Source organism: Gopherus evgoodei, chromosome 13 (assembly GCF_007399415.2).
Source record: "Gopherus evgoodei ecotype Sinaloan lineage chromosome 13, rGopEvg1_v1.p, whole genome shotgun sequence".
In the NCBI taxonomy this organism is placed as follows: Eukaryota; Metazoa; Chordata; order Testudines; family Testudinidae; genus Gopherus; species Gopherus evgoodei.
Window position 1 is genome coordinate 32,431,035 of NC_044334.1, and position 15,493 is coordinate 32,446,527.

General features: G+C 49.0%; 1 protein-coding gene across 1 annotated transcript in view; it reads left to right on the plus strand.

Moving 5' to 3' along the window:
- The first annotated feature begins 5,095 nt into the window (after nucleotides 1-5,095).
- The window catches only part of SEC14L2 (SEC14 like lipid binding 2), a 72,811-nt gene continuing 62,413 nt past the window's right edge, over nucleotides 5,096-15,493 (plus strand). Inside the window, exon 1 of the mRNA XM_030582860.1 lies at nucleotides 5,096-5,163. The gene's annotated coding sequence lies outside the window, so the exon portion shown is untranslated. The remainder of the gene's footprint in view (nucleotides 5,164-15,493) is intronic.

Sequence of the window (15,493 nt, forward strand, 5' to 3'; positions counted from 1 at the left end):
GAGGAGAATGCCACTGAGGAGCAGTTAAACACACCACTTCACCAGGAACCTAATCACTGGGCAGCCACAATATGAGGGTGTGATAGGCACCTGACTGTGGAGAACAACCATTAGTGCTATCTTAGAGGTCTCAAGTGGACAAGTGTCCACGTTACAAAGTCATCACCATTAATCAGCCTCTTGTTGGCAATCTCAGCTGAGAGGCTAAGGACTGGATGGACAAGAGAGACGGAACTCCCCTCTCGGGTACATTCCCATTGAGTCAAGTGGATTTTGCCTGGTGGAAAGTGCTGGACAGCTTGCCCTGGAGTCTGTAGGCCTCCCTTGATCCATTGAACGAGTGGTGCACAGTGGGTAGAGACTTCCTCCCACTGTCCTGCCATTGTAGGGTTGGGAACATAGCTCAGTCTTGGTGTCCCGTTCAGGCCTTGGCCTCTCCAACGTGGTATTGAGTGAGTTCCAGGAAGTGGACACATGGCACCAGATTTAGAATCAGCAACTACTGATCTGTGTCTCAGGTTTTGGGTGCTAACTGGAGACTTTGGCCTGATTGTTGGAGCTTGAGCACCCGCAGCTCCCTGTGACTTCAGCACCTCTGAAACGTGTCCCGAGTTGGGCAGATTTGAAGTGGTCAGATTGGAATAAGCTGGCTCTGGACTTTAACAGACACCATTCAAGTCAGTTATCAAAGAAGGCACCGAAGAGCCAGCTCAGGAACCCAACTCTCAGTCGCGACTGATCGATTTAAATTCAAACTGTTGAATCCCTCCATTCTCTTGCCCCCAACCCCCCAGCTCCCTGGCCACCTTCCCAGCTTCCTTTGCTGGAACTACCCTGTGATAAATGAAGCGGGGGGTGGAAGTAGCTCCCTTTTATGGACCCAGCCAGCCAGTTAGCTATAAAATCCCTCTTAGTAGCTGTTTTCTACTTGCTTTACCTATAAAGGGTTAAAAGTCTCGCTGCAATGCATAGGTAAAAGGAAATGAGTGGGCACCTGGCCAAAAGGCTAGAACTTTTTAAAACTGAAACAAGACTCCCCTTTTGTCTGGCTGTTGTTCTCAGGGAGAAGCAGACAGGGAGTAGTTATGCTGTGAGAAGCTTGGGCCAGGTATGAAAAATTATCAGTATCATACCTAGAAACTACTCATCTAAAACTCCAGATATGTAAGTAGATCAGGAAATGTCTAGGAAGACGCGATTAGGTTTTTCTCTTTTATTTCTTTATGGATTGTGGATTCCTCTGTGCTAACCCCAGGTGCTTTTGTTTTGCTTGTAACCTTTAAGCTGGACCTCAGGAGAGCTATTCTTGATGCTTAATCTTGTAACTGTTTTTTTAAATCTAGTGAAAGCCTAAGTCCCAGATGTATTTTCTTCTTTTTTTTAATTAATAAAATTTATCTTTTTTAAGAGCAGAACTGGATTTTTGTGTTCTAAGAGGTTTGTGCACGTTGTTTAATTAACTATTGGCAATGGCTAATTTCCTTTGTTTTTCTTGTTAGCGCTTCCCCAGAAGGGGTGAAAGGGCTTGAGGGTACCCAAAAGGAAGGAATTCCCACATGCACTCGGGTGGTGGCAGCATCTACCAATCCAAGGTCAGAGAGAAGCTGTAACTTTGGGAGTTTGATACAAGCCTGCAGTGGCCAGTATTAATTTTTAGAGTACTTGCCGGCCCCCACCTTCTGCACTTGAAATGCCAGAGTGGTGAATCAGCCTTGACAAGCCCGGGAGTTCCCCGTTCTTGGCCACCTCTACCAGGGAGTTGCACATGTTGTTACCTGTGTTGACTGAGCTCATTGCACAAACCCAGGGCTCCTTGCGTCCCTCCATTCCCCTGCCCCCACCCCTGCCAGCTCCCTGGCCACCTTCCCAGCTTCCTTCGCTGGAACTGCCCCATGCCAGGGGCTCTGTGCACCTCCATGGTCCCCTCCTACCATACCAGGGTCCCTGATCCTCCCCCCAAACCAATGGTTCTGTGTGCACACCCATTCCCCCTCCCCCCTGCCCTCCATGGCAGGGGCTCTGTGTGCCCCCAGTTCCTCCAAGCCAGGGTCCCCCATTTCCCCCCATGCCAGGGGCTCTGTGTACACCCCTATTCCCCTCTTCACCACATATCCCCATTCCAGCCAGGGTTCCCCATATCTCGTCTCAGGGGTTCTGTGTTTTCCCCTTGCCCTCTCCCTACATTGCTGGGTCCCCCATTCTCCCTCCATGTCAGAAGTTCTTTCTGTCCCCCATTCCCACCCTTCCTATGTGCCCTATTCCCTCTTTCCCTATACCAGGGACCCCCGTGCCACCTCCATGTCAGGGGCTATGTCCATTCCCCCTGCACCGCCCATTATTCTTCATTCTGCCTAGTGATACAAGTCATTCACGGCATCAACACATGAAGTTCCGTTGGGTGGATGAGCGGGGCGCTGTGATATTGGAAGGAGTTAATGGATGCCATCTACCAGCTGTTTGCCCTATACACAACTGCAGAGGTGCGTGAGATGGGGGCTATGACTCCACTAGAGTTCACGGAGGCACAGCTGGACTCGGGTTTACCATGGTGCCAGGCCCAGAGTCAAAAGAGGCCACAGCCAGCCCAATCCTCCGGATGGCTGAGCCAGCCAGGAAAGCTGCCTCAGCCCCCGCCTGCCTCTTCCCATTCCTGCTCTGCCTCAGCCCCGCCCCCACTCCGCCCTTTCTCCCTAAATCCGCTCCCCTGAGCCACACCTCCTGGGGGACTGCAGAAGGGGTTGGGTGCCCTGCAGTCACTGGGCGGCAGGAAGTGGAGCGATCTGGCCCCAACCCCCTCCACTCCGCCGGCTCATGCTGGCGGGAGGTTCCCCCCTACCCCCCAAGCCTGGGGAGGAGATGGGGCAGTGGGGAAGGGCATGGGATGGGGAAGAGAAGCGGATGGGGGAAGTGGGAGCAGGGGGGAAGCTGGAGCCCAGCATGTGGCATCCCCTTGGCAGAAGCTGGGGCTCCCCTGTTAAGCAGGCCCATTGAACCCTCACCCTGACAAACCCCACCTCCCCTGCATCTGTACCGCCCCGATGAGCCCCCCCAGACACCCTCCCCACTGAGCCCCACCCACCTGCACCTGGACCCCCACCCAAATGAACCCCACCTCCCCTGCACCTAGACCCCCCTGCTGAGCCCCAAACATCTTCACCTGGATCCCTGCAGAGTCCCATTGCCCCTGCACCTAGAACCCCCCAATGAGCTTCTGTGCATCCAGATCTCCCACTGAGCCACCCGCACTCAGATTGCCCCACAGAACTCTCCTACCCCCACCTGGATCCCCCCACACTAAGTCCCTCTGCACTGGGATCCTGCTGCCGGGCTGAGCCTGCTCTCCCACAAATATATTTGGCGCCGGGCCCACAAAAAGTTAGTGCAGACACTCTAAGGTGACTGGAGAGAGCTCTCCTGGCCATGCAATCAGTCCAGCCCATGGGCATGGGGTAGAATAGGCCAGGGGAACTCAGCCTCCCCGAACAGGATGCAGTGCCCCTCCCTTTGGCAGCATGCTGCAGACCAGATGCCTTTGGAGCGCTGCTGCGAAAAGGGTGCCGGGGCTGTGGGTCTGCCCACACTCTGCCCCGAGGCCTTGCTCCTGCATCCCACTCTTCCTCTGTGGCCCAGCCCACAGCACTCCTCTTCCCCACAGCCTTCTGCTCATGCTTCTCCGTCCCTTTCCCCTGTGGTCCCCCCCGCCTGTCTCTCATGCTTTTCTGCTACTTCCCCTGCAGTACCAGCCCTTGGAAGAAGAGGAGTAAGTGGGGGCAGAGAGGTGCAAGTGGCAGAAAGCAGGTGGAGAGACCTCAGGGGAGGGGTCTGAATAGGGGGTGGAGCCACAGTCTGGTGGCCCCCTCCCCCACTTCTAGAGAACTTTTGGCACTCAGGCCCAGCCTCACCAAATACAGGAGTCATGCTGCCCATAGATGATCAGGGTTAGAAGGGACCTCAGAAGGTATCTAGTCCAACCCCCTGCTCAAAGCAGGGCCAATCCCCAGACAGATTTTTGCCCTAGATCCCTAAGTGGCCCCCTCAAGGATTGAACTCACAACCTTGGGTTTAGCAGGGCAGTGCTCAAACCACTGAGCTATCCCACCCCCCTGCTCCAGCCCCCACAAGCAGCGGCAGCTGTCAGCTGTCAGCAGGTGAAGCTCTCTCACCGACATAGCACTGTGCACACCAGTTCCTAGCTCGCTGTAGCTTAGGTTGCTGGGAGTGTGTGTGGCTTATTCACACCCCTGAGCGACATCACTTATCCTGACGTAAGCTATAGTATGTTCATCATTTGTGTCTGCTAAGGAGCTTATCCCCGTTTCCGTTTTCCAATTTCCTCCAGATCAATAGGACTCTGCCCATGGATGCCTGGACCATTCCCTGACGTTTTGCACTGTTGGAGAGTTACCATGTTACACGCAGACTGACCAAGACCGAAACGCTGCCGAGCTGGGAGTACGGCCTGCACAGCTCGGCCAGTGGAAGTGGCAGCTTTAGACACTTGCAGCCATGCAGTTGCAGGGGCCCCCCTGAGATGACTCGGTTACTTGTCCCTGGGGACAAACACCGTTGTGGAGCTGGAACACACCTTACCTGGGTAGAAGATGCCACCCTCTATGCGGCGCACACCTGGTGTGTGTAAGGCACAGCTAAGGGCCCTGGAATTGAGCTTTACAGGGTGCCCCCGGGGACAGACGCTGCCATTATGCGCTCCCAGCATTCCTGGAGTCACATACAGTGTGGACACAGGACTTGCTATTTAGCAGCGGGACTGCTCTTCCTCATGAGAGACTAACCCCAAGGGAAGCACCTCGAGGCTGGATTGCACAAGTTCATGCTGGAGCGTGGATGCAGCCTGTAGCTTCCTGTTTGGAACCTGCAGCCATAGAAGAGCACCAGGAACTGAATGACCTGAACACTCCTGTCTACTCCTCCCCCTCCACACATTCTCTGCTCAAAAAACAAGCATAGCCCCAGCCTGCCCACCCCAATCCTGCTGCAGAACTAGAGGCCACAAAACTCTAAGGATCCGCCATTTACTTCAAGTCAGGAGAACTTGCGTCTCTAGCAGAGTGACAGAAATGCTATGAAGAATCAAAGCCAGACAGCAAACTTCTCGTGCAGACGCTAAAAACCAGGAGCATCTGCCCAGTCTGCGGAGTTACGGTAGGAATCCCCCAAAGCTGCGTTAATGAGAACGTGGGTTTGTCTGCTCTCTAGCAGTAACTGGCCCTAGTTACTGCACTTCCAGGAATACATAAAAGGGGGAGAGGTGCTCACATATTACGGTAATGGAGGCCATAAAAGTACAATAGACAGATACAGAATTGTTTCCCCATTCTACCAAAAGATCCCAGTAAAATAAAACTACTTCTGGTCATTGCGACTTCACATCAGAGACCACAAGCACAACTCCGCCTCCCTGTTCCTCTCTAAAGGAATCCTTCAGATCAGTGATTTACCAGCTGGAAAGAATTCTGTCACCCAGCGAGATCCGCGCTGGTTATTGTCTATAATCGAGGTGTATCGACCTTGCTAGCAGGTCCCTTTATTGCATGAATAACAGAACTTTTGCTCTCCGTGGGTACACATGCAGGGGAATAGTGAGTAGGATACTGTGTACAATGTTAGTGAGGCCATTATTGGAGACTGTGTCTAGTTCTGGGGTCCAGGCTTTAAAAAGAATGTTGACAAGTTGGAAAGCTTTCAGAAAAGAGCGGCAAGGATGATCTGAGGTCAGGAAAGCTGCCCTACAGTGAGAGATTAAAGACGCTGTCTATTTAGCTTAGCCAAGAGAAGGTTAAGAGGTGACTTGATCATGGTCTATAAGTCCCTACATGGGACAGAGATTTCTGAGAGTAGACAGCTTTTTAATCTAGCAACAAAAGCTCAGAGCGATCCAGTGGCTGAAGGGTGAGGCTGAACAAATTAAAAATAGAAATAAGGTACAGATTTTTTTGTTTACAGTGAGGGTAATTAACCATTGGTACATTTTACCTTAGGGGTCTCAGACTCCATCTGTGGCCCGCAAGCTTCCCCATTGTGGCCTGCGGCACTCCAGCAGTTTTGGGGCTGGGTCTCTCCCTTGGCCCCGCCTGCTGCCCTGGGCGCTGCCCCCTCAGGGGCCCTGGCAGTGCAGCAAAGCTGAGCCGCTTCTGCCTGCTCACTGGTGGCTGCCGGCCCCTCCATGCAGCTCAGGGGTGGGGCAGGGCTGTGCCTCCGCACGCTGCCCCCGCCCCGAGGGCCCCTGCAGCCACTGGGACACTGTGTGGCGGTGCCTGGGGGCAGAAGCGCGCGGAGGCCCCCCGGCCTGCCCCTCCTCTGCTGCTTCCAACTGCTAAATTCCCAGCTTATAGTAAAAACTCATTGTTAGTTCCAAAGTGCATGACCTTGCACTTTGCACTATTAAATTTCATCCCATTTCTATTACTCCAGTTTTCAAGATCGTCCAAATCTTCTTGTGTGATATTGCAGTCCTTCTCTGAACTGGCAATCCCTCCCAAATTTGTGTCATCCACAGACTTTATTAGCACACTGCCACTTTTGGTGCCAATGTCAGTAATCATAGAATCATTGGAATGGAAGAGACCTCGAGAGGTCATCTAGTCCAGTCCGCTGCACTCATGGTAGGACAAAGTATTATCTAGATGAAAATTTTAAATAAGATTGGACCCAAAACTGATCCTTGAGGAACTCCACTAGTGACCTCCCACCGGCCTGACAGTTCACCTTTCAGTATGTAGTGTCCCCTGTAGCCATGGGATGTAGTTGATTCCCCATCACTTGAAGTCTTTAAATCAAGACCGGATGTCTTTCTAAAAGATCTTTTATAGTTCAGCTAGATATTCTGAGCTTCATGCAGGAATTGCTTGGTGAAGTTCTCTGGCCTATGCTGAGCAAGAGACCAGACTAGATGAGCATCATGGTCCATTCTGGCCTTATGTAAAACTCCAGCGGAGACTTTGGCCAACCAATAGCTCTGTAACTATAGCAACCATTCAAGAGGACAAGTATCAGAGGGTAGCCGTGTTAGTCTGTATCCACAAAAATGAGTTCGGTGGCACCTTAAAGACTAACAGATTTATTTGGGCATAAGCTTTTGTGGGTAAAAAATCTCACTGTTTTACCTACAAAAGCTTATGCCCAAATAAATCTCATAGTCTTTAAGGTGCCACCAGACTCCTTATTGTTTTTGCATTCAAGAGGACTCATCTGTCTTCATTCCACTCCAGGCTCATCCTTGCCTTCCTCTTCCAAATGCTCTCCCACCCCTCGGGACAGTGAACACTCTCTCAGTGGAACCAGGCACAGTATTTAATTGAGCAGAAGGTTCCATTTGTTCTGAATTCTGGAGCAGCTACAATGTAGCAATCGATTTATCCAGTTGGTTACACTTCTGGGTGCTGCTCCCACAGGGTGTTGTAATAAAGAACCAGCAAAATTCCCTTTTATTTGACTCTGTAAGCGAGGGTGCCCATTATGCCCTAAGCTATAGCCTTCTCAGTACTGCATTGCAGATATGAACTATGTGACCCTCCCTTCCCTCTTTGCTGTGATACCCTCACCTACTGTAAGCCTCCAGTCCAGCATGTCCATTACCCACCATCCTTGAAGTGATAACAATCCCACCTGTGGCTGAAGATAAACTGGAATCTAATTTGGATTTGTTCCCCTTGGACTCAACAGCAATTTCACACCCAGATAACTTTACAGCCATTGAGTCCAATTCTCTTTTCCACTAAAGGGGGTGGAACTGTCCTGTAGAACTGCCCTGGTGTAAATGGTTTCCCTGGCTGGGAGACAGTGATTAAAATGGTTCTGTTCTGACCTCCAATCCAGATTCTTGGACAGGATGTGGCCCAGAGATGAAGGGGGTATGGGTATAGCACATGGGAATGCAGCTACCCTTGCTTGGTGGATGACTCATAAGGAACCATTGCAGAACTATTAGCAGTAAATATGCCCAATGGCCTGTGATGGGACACTAGATAGGGTGGGATCTGAGTTACTACGGAGAATTCTTTCCTGGGTGTCTGGCTGGTTAGTCTTGCCCACATGCTCAGAGTTTAGTTGATCGTCATATTTAGAGTTGGGAAGGAATTTTTCTCCAGGGCAGATTAGCAGAGGCCCTGGAGGTTTTTTGCCTTCCTCTGCAGGTCAGGCACGGGTCACTTGCTGGAGGATTCTCTGTACCTTGAAGTCTTTAAACCACAAGTTGAGGACTTCAATAGCTCAAACATAGGTCAGGGTAGGTTACAAGAGTGGGTGGGTGAGATTCTGTGGCCTGCGTTGTGCAGGAGGTCAGACAAGAAGATCATAATGGTCCCTTCTGGCCTTAAAGTCTATGAGTCAGACAGAACACTGATTAAGGCACCCTCAAGGTCACTCTAAGATATTGTACATTGGGGGCTGGGAAGACCTCTGCTTGAATGGAGCGTTCAGGAGGTGCAAGCTGGTCCTTTGCCTCTCCTCCACCTCCATTCCTTAGCCAAGTGCAGGAATAGAGGGACAGAATTTGGGCTAAAGCACCCAATCCTTCTGATGGAGGCAAAACTCAGGTGGAATTTGATAGAGGACTTATCTATGTCTGGGCTGCAGGATCGGGTGTTAGTCACTGTGTAGCCTGATTTATAGATTATGTATTAATTATATTGATTACTTAAGAATTCTCAGTTATCACTTTGAGGGTTGACAGGTTCTTGCCCCAAGATCAGGCCTAGTATTATTAAAATTACTGTACAATTGGGAACCCCGATGTGCACAGCTGCAATACTCACACTATAAAAACAATGAGGAGTCCAGTAGCACCTTAAAGACTAACAGATTTATTTGGGCATAAGCTTTTGTGGGTAAAAAACCCACTTCTTCAGATGCAGGGAGTGAAAATTACAGATACAGGCATACATATACTGGCACATGAAGAGAAGGGAGTTACCTCACATGTGGAGAACCAATGTTGACAGGGCCAATTCAATCAGGGTGGATGTGGTGCACTCCCAATAATTGATGAGGAGATGTCAACACTAAGAGAGGGAAAATTGCTTTTGTAGTGAGCCAGCCACTCCCAGTCCCTATCCAAGCCCAAATTAATGGTGTTGAGTTTGCAAATGAATTGTAGCTCTGCAGTTTCTCTCTGAAGTCTGTTGTTGAAGTTTTTTTGTTGAAGAATGGCTACTTTTAAATCTGTTATAGAATGTTCAGGGAGATTTAAGTGTTCTCCTACTGGCTTTTGTATGTTACCATTCCTGATGTCTGATTTGTGTCTATTTATCCTTTTATGTAGAGACTGTCCGGTTTGGCCAATGAGGGGCACTGCTGGCACATGATGGCATGTATCACATGAGTAGATGTGCAGGTGAATGAGCCCCTGATCGTGCAGCTGGTGAGGTTGGGTCCTATGATAGTGTCGCTAGAGTAGATATGGGGACAGAGTAGGCAACGAGGTTTGTTACAGGGATTGGTTCCTGGATTAGTGTTTCTGTTGTATGGTGTGTAGTTGCTGGTGAGTATTTGCTTCAGGTTGGGGGCTTGTCTGTAAGCGAGAACTGGCCTGCCTCCCAAGGCCTGTGAGAGTGAGGGATCATTTTCTAGGATAGGTTGTAGATTGTTGATCATGTGCTGGAGAGGTTTTAGCTGTGGGCTGCACGTGATGACCAGTGGTGTTCTGTTATTTTCATTGTTGGGCCTGTCCTGTAGTAGGTGACTTCTGGGTACCTGTCTCACTCTGTCAGTCTGTTTCCTCACTTCCATAGGTGGGTATTGTAGTTTTAAGAATCTTTGATAAAGCTCTTGTAGGTGTTTGTCTCTGCCTGAGGGATTGGAACAAATGCGGTTGTATCTTAGGGCTTGGCTGTAGACAATGGATTGTGTGATGTGTCCTGGATGGAAGCTAGAGGCATGTAGGTAAGAATAGCGGTCAGTAGGTTTCCTGTATAGGGTGGTGTTTATGTAACTGTGGTGTTTAGATGTTGCTTGTGATTATTAGAACTGGGAGGACTGGCTGTTGGGAGTCTGAAAGGACAGGAAACAGGAAGGAGGGGGGAGGATTTGAGGAGGCAGAGTGAGAGTTACAGAGGGTTACAGCAGCAGCTTGGTAAAGAGGTTTCCACTTTAAAAATAAAGTCCAGTTGAAGTTTGTTAGTACCTTGCCTGGTTGATACAACATTTTGGTGACGAGGGTGGGATCTTCTGCCTCTGAACCCACTTGCACCCTTTCTGCAAAGCCCAGGTGAGCCTCCAATTGCTTTTACTGCCTGGTTGATATAACAGTAACCATCGCTTGCTTACACTGTAGTGTCCAGGAAGTGGATGTCTTGTGTGGCCTGATCCAGACTGAGGTTGATGGTGGGGTGGAAATTGTTGAAATCCAGGTGGAATTCTTCAAGGGCCTCCTTCTTGTGGGTCCATATGATGAAGGTGTCATCAATGCAGCGCAAGTAGAGTAGGGGCATATGGGGATGAGATCTGAGGAAGTGTTGTTCTAAGTCAGCCGCAAAAATGTTGGCGTACTGTGGGGCCATGCATGGACCCATAGCAGTGCTGCTGACTTGAAGGTATAAATTGTCCCCAAATCTGAAATGGTTGTGGGTGAGGACAAAGTTACAAAGCTCAGCCACCAGGTGTGCCGTGGCTTCACCAGGGATACTGTTCCTGACAGTTTGCAGTCTATCCTTATGTGGAATATTGGTGTAAAGAGCTTCTATATCCATGGTGGCCAGGATGGTGTTTTCAGGAAGATCACCACTGCATTGTAGTTTCCTCAGGAAGTCGGTGGTGTCTCAAAGATCGCTAGGAGTTCTGGTAGCGTAGGGTGTGAGGAGAGAGTCCAAATAGCCTTATAATCCTGCTGTAAGAGTGCCAGTGCCTGAGATGGTGGGGCGTCCAGGATTTCCAGGTTTATAGATCTTGCGTAGCTGATATGTAACCCTTCTGCCCCTCTTAGTTGGCAGCAACAAGGGCTGGGTTCAGTATCCAGGGGTTCCGTTTCAATAACACAATGCAAAACCGGCTCGAGCCCCCACCCAGTGACCTGGGACAATTACATACCACCCCCCCGGGTGCCTCTAGGAGGCAATACTTCCCCACTCGCAAGCACGGAGTCTGAGTGTAGCAAAATCCTTTTAATAAAGGAGGGAAACAATGTGGCATCACGTTGGAGAAACACCACAAACAGGATTATAACACAAATTATAAGCAAAAACCCACCTCCAAGTACGTTTAGCAATGTCCTTTCCCCCTTAGGGTCTTAAGTCCAATCACTCCAAAGTCCAACAACCTGAAAATCTTTGGTCAGTGCCACCCCAGAGTTCAAAAGTTTATCTGCAGAGTTTTACCCCCCCTAGCCTGGGTAGAAATGGGGGGGGCATACGCAGGGTGTTAAGGGGCACCTTACGTGGGCCAGGGCCAACTACTCTGCCTCTCCATGGAGTTCTACTGCAGCCTTCACCACGACCAGCTCTACTACAGCAGCTGTGCCGCTCCTGCAGCCGACCCATGAGCCACTCCAGCCATCCCCTCAAACGGCTCCGCTCCACTCCGCTCACTGTTCCGTGGGCTGCTCCAATATGCTGCAAACTGCTCCGCTCTGCCAGCCACTTAGTTATAGATCTTCAGGCTCCCCCACCAGTTAGCACAGCACTCAGTGATCTCAGCTCAGTAAGCTTAGCTCTTTTAGTGATTTCAGCTCTTAGTGATTTCAGCTCATAGCAGGGGAGCCCTGGTGCTGGTGCACCATTGGCCCAACGTGAATTCAGCTCAGCAGCCTCTAGATGGACTCCTAATGGAATCAAAATTAGCTCTGCTCTTTAACAGTGGAGAGAGGAGGATGTGCAATTGGTGTTCCAGGCCCTCAAAAGGGGCCCATACCAGCAGGTACACACACACACACCAGTCCCCAACCTCTCTCATTTCAATGGGTTTTGGCACCCATGTCCCTTGTCCAGCAAGTGCTACTTAATTGATATTGAGACATCTCTATCATAAAGCAGTCTCATAGTTCCTCATTCACATAATCAGGGTGACAACACTTTATTCCTCCTGCCCCAATAACAAAGAAATTGGGGATCCCAGAGCTGTCAAAATAATCATCCCAGGCTGCCGTGGGCTGTGCTAGGTGGGGTCGGTGTGCTAATGCAAATACCTAAAATTCCTTTCCGCACTCCCCATAATTCACCACCAGATGTCAGGGTAGAGCTCATCCTGACTCTGCTTACAGATAGATTACCACTGGTTGGGGCTCTAGGGGTGTGTCTATATAGATTTGTTCCCCTGCTGTAGCAGGGAGTTTGTTGAGCAGATGGTGTAGTTTCTTTTGAAACTCCTCAGTGGGTTCAGAGGATAGTGGCCTGTAGAATGTGGTGTTGGAGAGTTGTCTGGCAGCCTCTGTTCATGATGAATCTGACCTGTTCATGATGACTACAGCACCTCCTTTGTCAGCCCCTTTGATTAAAATGTCAGAGTTTTTTCTTAGGCTGTGGATGGCGTTCTGTACAGCTGAGCTTATGGGGCAAGTGATGCTGTTTGTTCACAATTTTAGCCTGTGCATGTCTGTAGAAGCACTCTATGTAGAAGTCCCGTCTGTCATTTCGACCATCAGGAGGAGTCCACACAGAATTCTTCTTCTTGTACTGTTGGTAGGAGGGTTCCTGTGGATCAGTGCACTGTTCAGTGGTGTGTTGAAAATATTCCTTGAGTCAGAGACAGTGAAAGTAGCTTCCAGGTCACCACAGAACTGTATTGTAGCTCTGCAGTTTCTCTTTGAAGTCTGTTTCTGAATTTTTTTTGTTGAAGAATGGCTACTTTTAAATCTGTTATTGAATGTCCAGGAAGACTGAAGTGTTCTCTTACTGGCTTTTGTATGTTACCATTCCTGATGTCTGATTTGTGTCCATTTATTCTTTTATGTACAATTCATTTGCAAACTTAACACCATTCATTTGGGCTTGAATAGGGACTGGTTGTGGCTGACTCACTACAAAAGCAATTTCCCCTCTCTTGGTATTGAAACCTCCTAATCAATTATTGAGAGTGGACCGCATCCACCTTGACTGAAGTGGCCTTGTCAACACTGGTTCTCCACTTGTAAGGTAACTCCCTTCTCTTCATGTGCCAGTATATTTATGCCTGTATCTGTAATTTTCACTTCCTGCATCAGAGGGTGACCAGCCCTCTGTGGAGAAAGAAGTGGTTCGGGACTATTTAGAAAAGCTGGACGAGCACAAGTCCATGGGGCTGGATGCGCTGCATCCCAGGGTGCTAAAGGAGTTGGCGGATGTGATTGCAGAGCCATTGGCCATTATCTTTGAAAACTCATCGTGATTGGGCGAGGTCCTGGATGACTGGAAAAAGGCTACTGTAGTGCCCATCTTTAAAAAAGAGAAGGAGGAGGATCCGGGGAACTACAAGCCTGTCAGCCTCACCTCAGTCCCTGGAAAAATCATGGAGCAGGTCCTCAAGGGATCAATTCTGAAGCACTTAGAGGAGAGGAAAGTGATCAGGAAAAGTCAGCATGGATTCAGCAAGGGCAAGTCATGCCTGACTAACCTAATTGCCTTCTATGATGAGATAACTGACTCTGTGGATGAGGGGAAAGCAATGGACATGTTATTCCTCGACTTTAGCAAAGCTTTTGATACGCTCTCCCACAGTATTCTTGCCAGCAAGTTAAAGAAGTATGGGCTGGATGAATGGACTATAAGGTGGATAGAAAGCTTTTTAGATCTTTGGCCTCAGTGGGTAGTGATCAATGGTTCCATGTCTGGTTGGCAGCCGGTATCAAGTGGAGTGCCCCAAGGGTTGGTCCTGGGGCTGGGTTTGTTCAATATCTTCATTAATGATCTGGAGGATGGCGTGGACTGCACCCTCAGCAAGTTTGCAGATGACACTAAACTGGGAGGAGTGGTAGATATGCTGGAGGATAGGGATAGGATACAGAAGGACCTAGACAAATTAGAGGATTGGGCTAAAAGAAATCTGATGAGGTTCAACAAGGACAAGTGCAGAGTCCTACACTTAGGACGGAAGAATCCCATGCACTGCTACAGACTAGGCAGCAGTTCTGCAGAAAAGGACCTAGGGGTTTCAGTGGATGAGAAGCTGGATATGAGTCAACAGTGTGCCCTTGTTGCCAAGAAGCTAACGGCATTTGGGGCTGTATAAGTAGGGGCATTACCAGCAGATCAAGGGACGTGATTATTCCCCTCTATTCAGCATTGGTGAGGCCTCATCTGGAGTACTGTGTCCAGTTTTGGGCCCCACACTACAAGAAGAATGTGGAAAAGTTGGAAAGAGTCCAGCGGCGGGCAACAAAAATGATTAGGGGGCTGAAGCATATGACTTATGAGGAGAGGCTGAGGGAACAGGGATTATTTAGTCTGTAGAAAAGAAGAATGAGGGGGGATTTGATAGCTACTTTCATCTACCTGAAAGGGGGTTCCAAAGAAGATGAATCTAGACTGTTCTCAGTGGTAGCAGGTGCCAGAACAAGGAGTAATTGTCTCAAGTTGCAGTGGGGGAGGTTTAGATTGGATATGAGGAAAACCTTTTTCACTAAGACAGTGGTGAAGCACTGGAATGGGTTATCTAGGAAGGTGGTGGAATCTCCTTCCTTAGATGTTTTTAAGGTCAGGCTTGACAAATCCCTGGCTGGGATGATTTAGTTGGCGATTAGGTCCTGCTTTGAGCAGGGGGTTGGACTAGATGACCTTCTGAGGTCCCTTCCAACCCTGATTTTCTATGATTCTATGATCTGAAAAAGTGGTTTTTTACCCACAAAAGCTTATGCCCAAATAAATCTGTTAGTCTTTAAGGTGCCACCAGACTCCTCGTTGTTTTTGTGGATACAGACTAACATGGTTACCCCTCTGATACTCACACTATAGGAACTCTTCTATATTTACAATAATTTATTAGTTCATTTAGCAAAGTCGCAACCTCTCTAACTCAGTATGGTGGCTAGAGATAATACAGAATGTAATCTGCACAGCCACATACTCACACCATGCCTTGCAGAACAACCTGAATGTTAGCCATTATTTTCCTCATCACCATCACCTTCCTCATCATCAGCCTGGCACCTCCCAAGAGCTACATCTCTCTCTCCTGTTGCCCACAGGTTGGATAATACGTTATGCATAGTCACTAGGAGTTTCTCCCCTCTTCCTTATTTGTATGTCCTCACCCTACTAATGTTGGGGTGTCCTTCTCCTATAGATTAGTGTATTAATGATCTCAACTTATTATCATATACATGAATTTGTTGCCATGGCACTCTTGTGGTTAGACATTTGCAGATATTCTATCCAAAATCCGGTGTTAGCTTATACTCCTGTGGTTGGCTGATGTCATTAGGGACCAAACTCCTCCAGCCACTTTATTTCCAGTTCCCCAAAATGTAGGGGTGACTGTTAAGTCATTTATCTGTGCTCAAGTTCATAGGCCTCAAGCCTTATGCTAACTGTTGAATCCAACATCTTACAGAAGACAAGCCTGTAGGTTC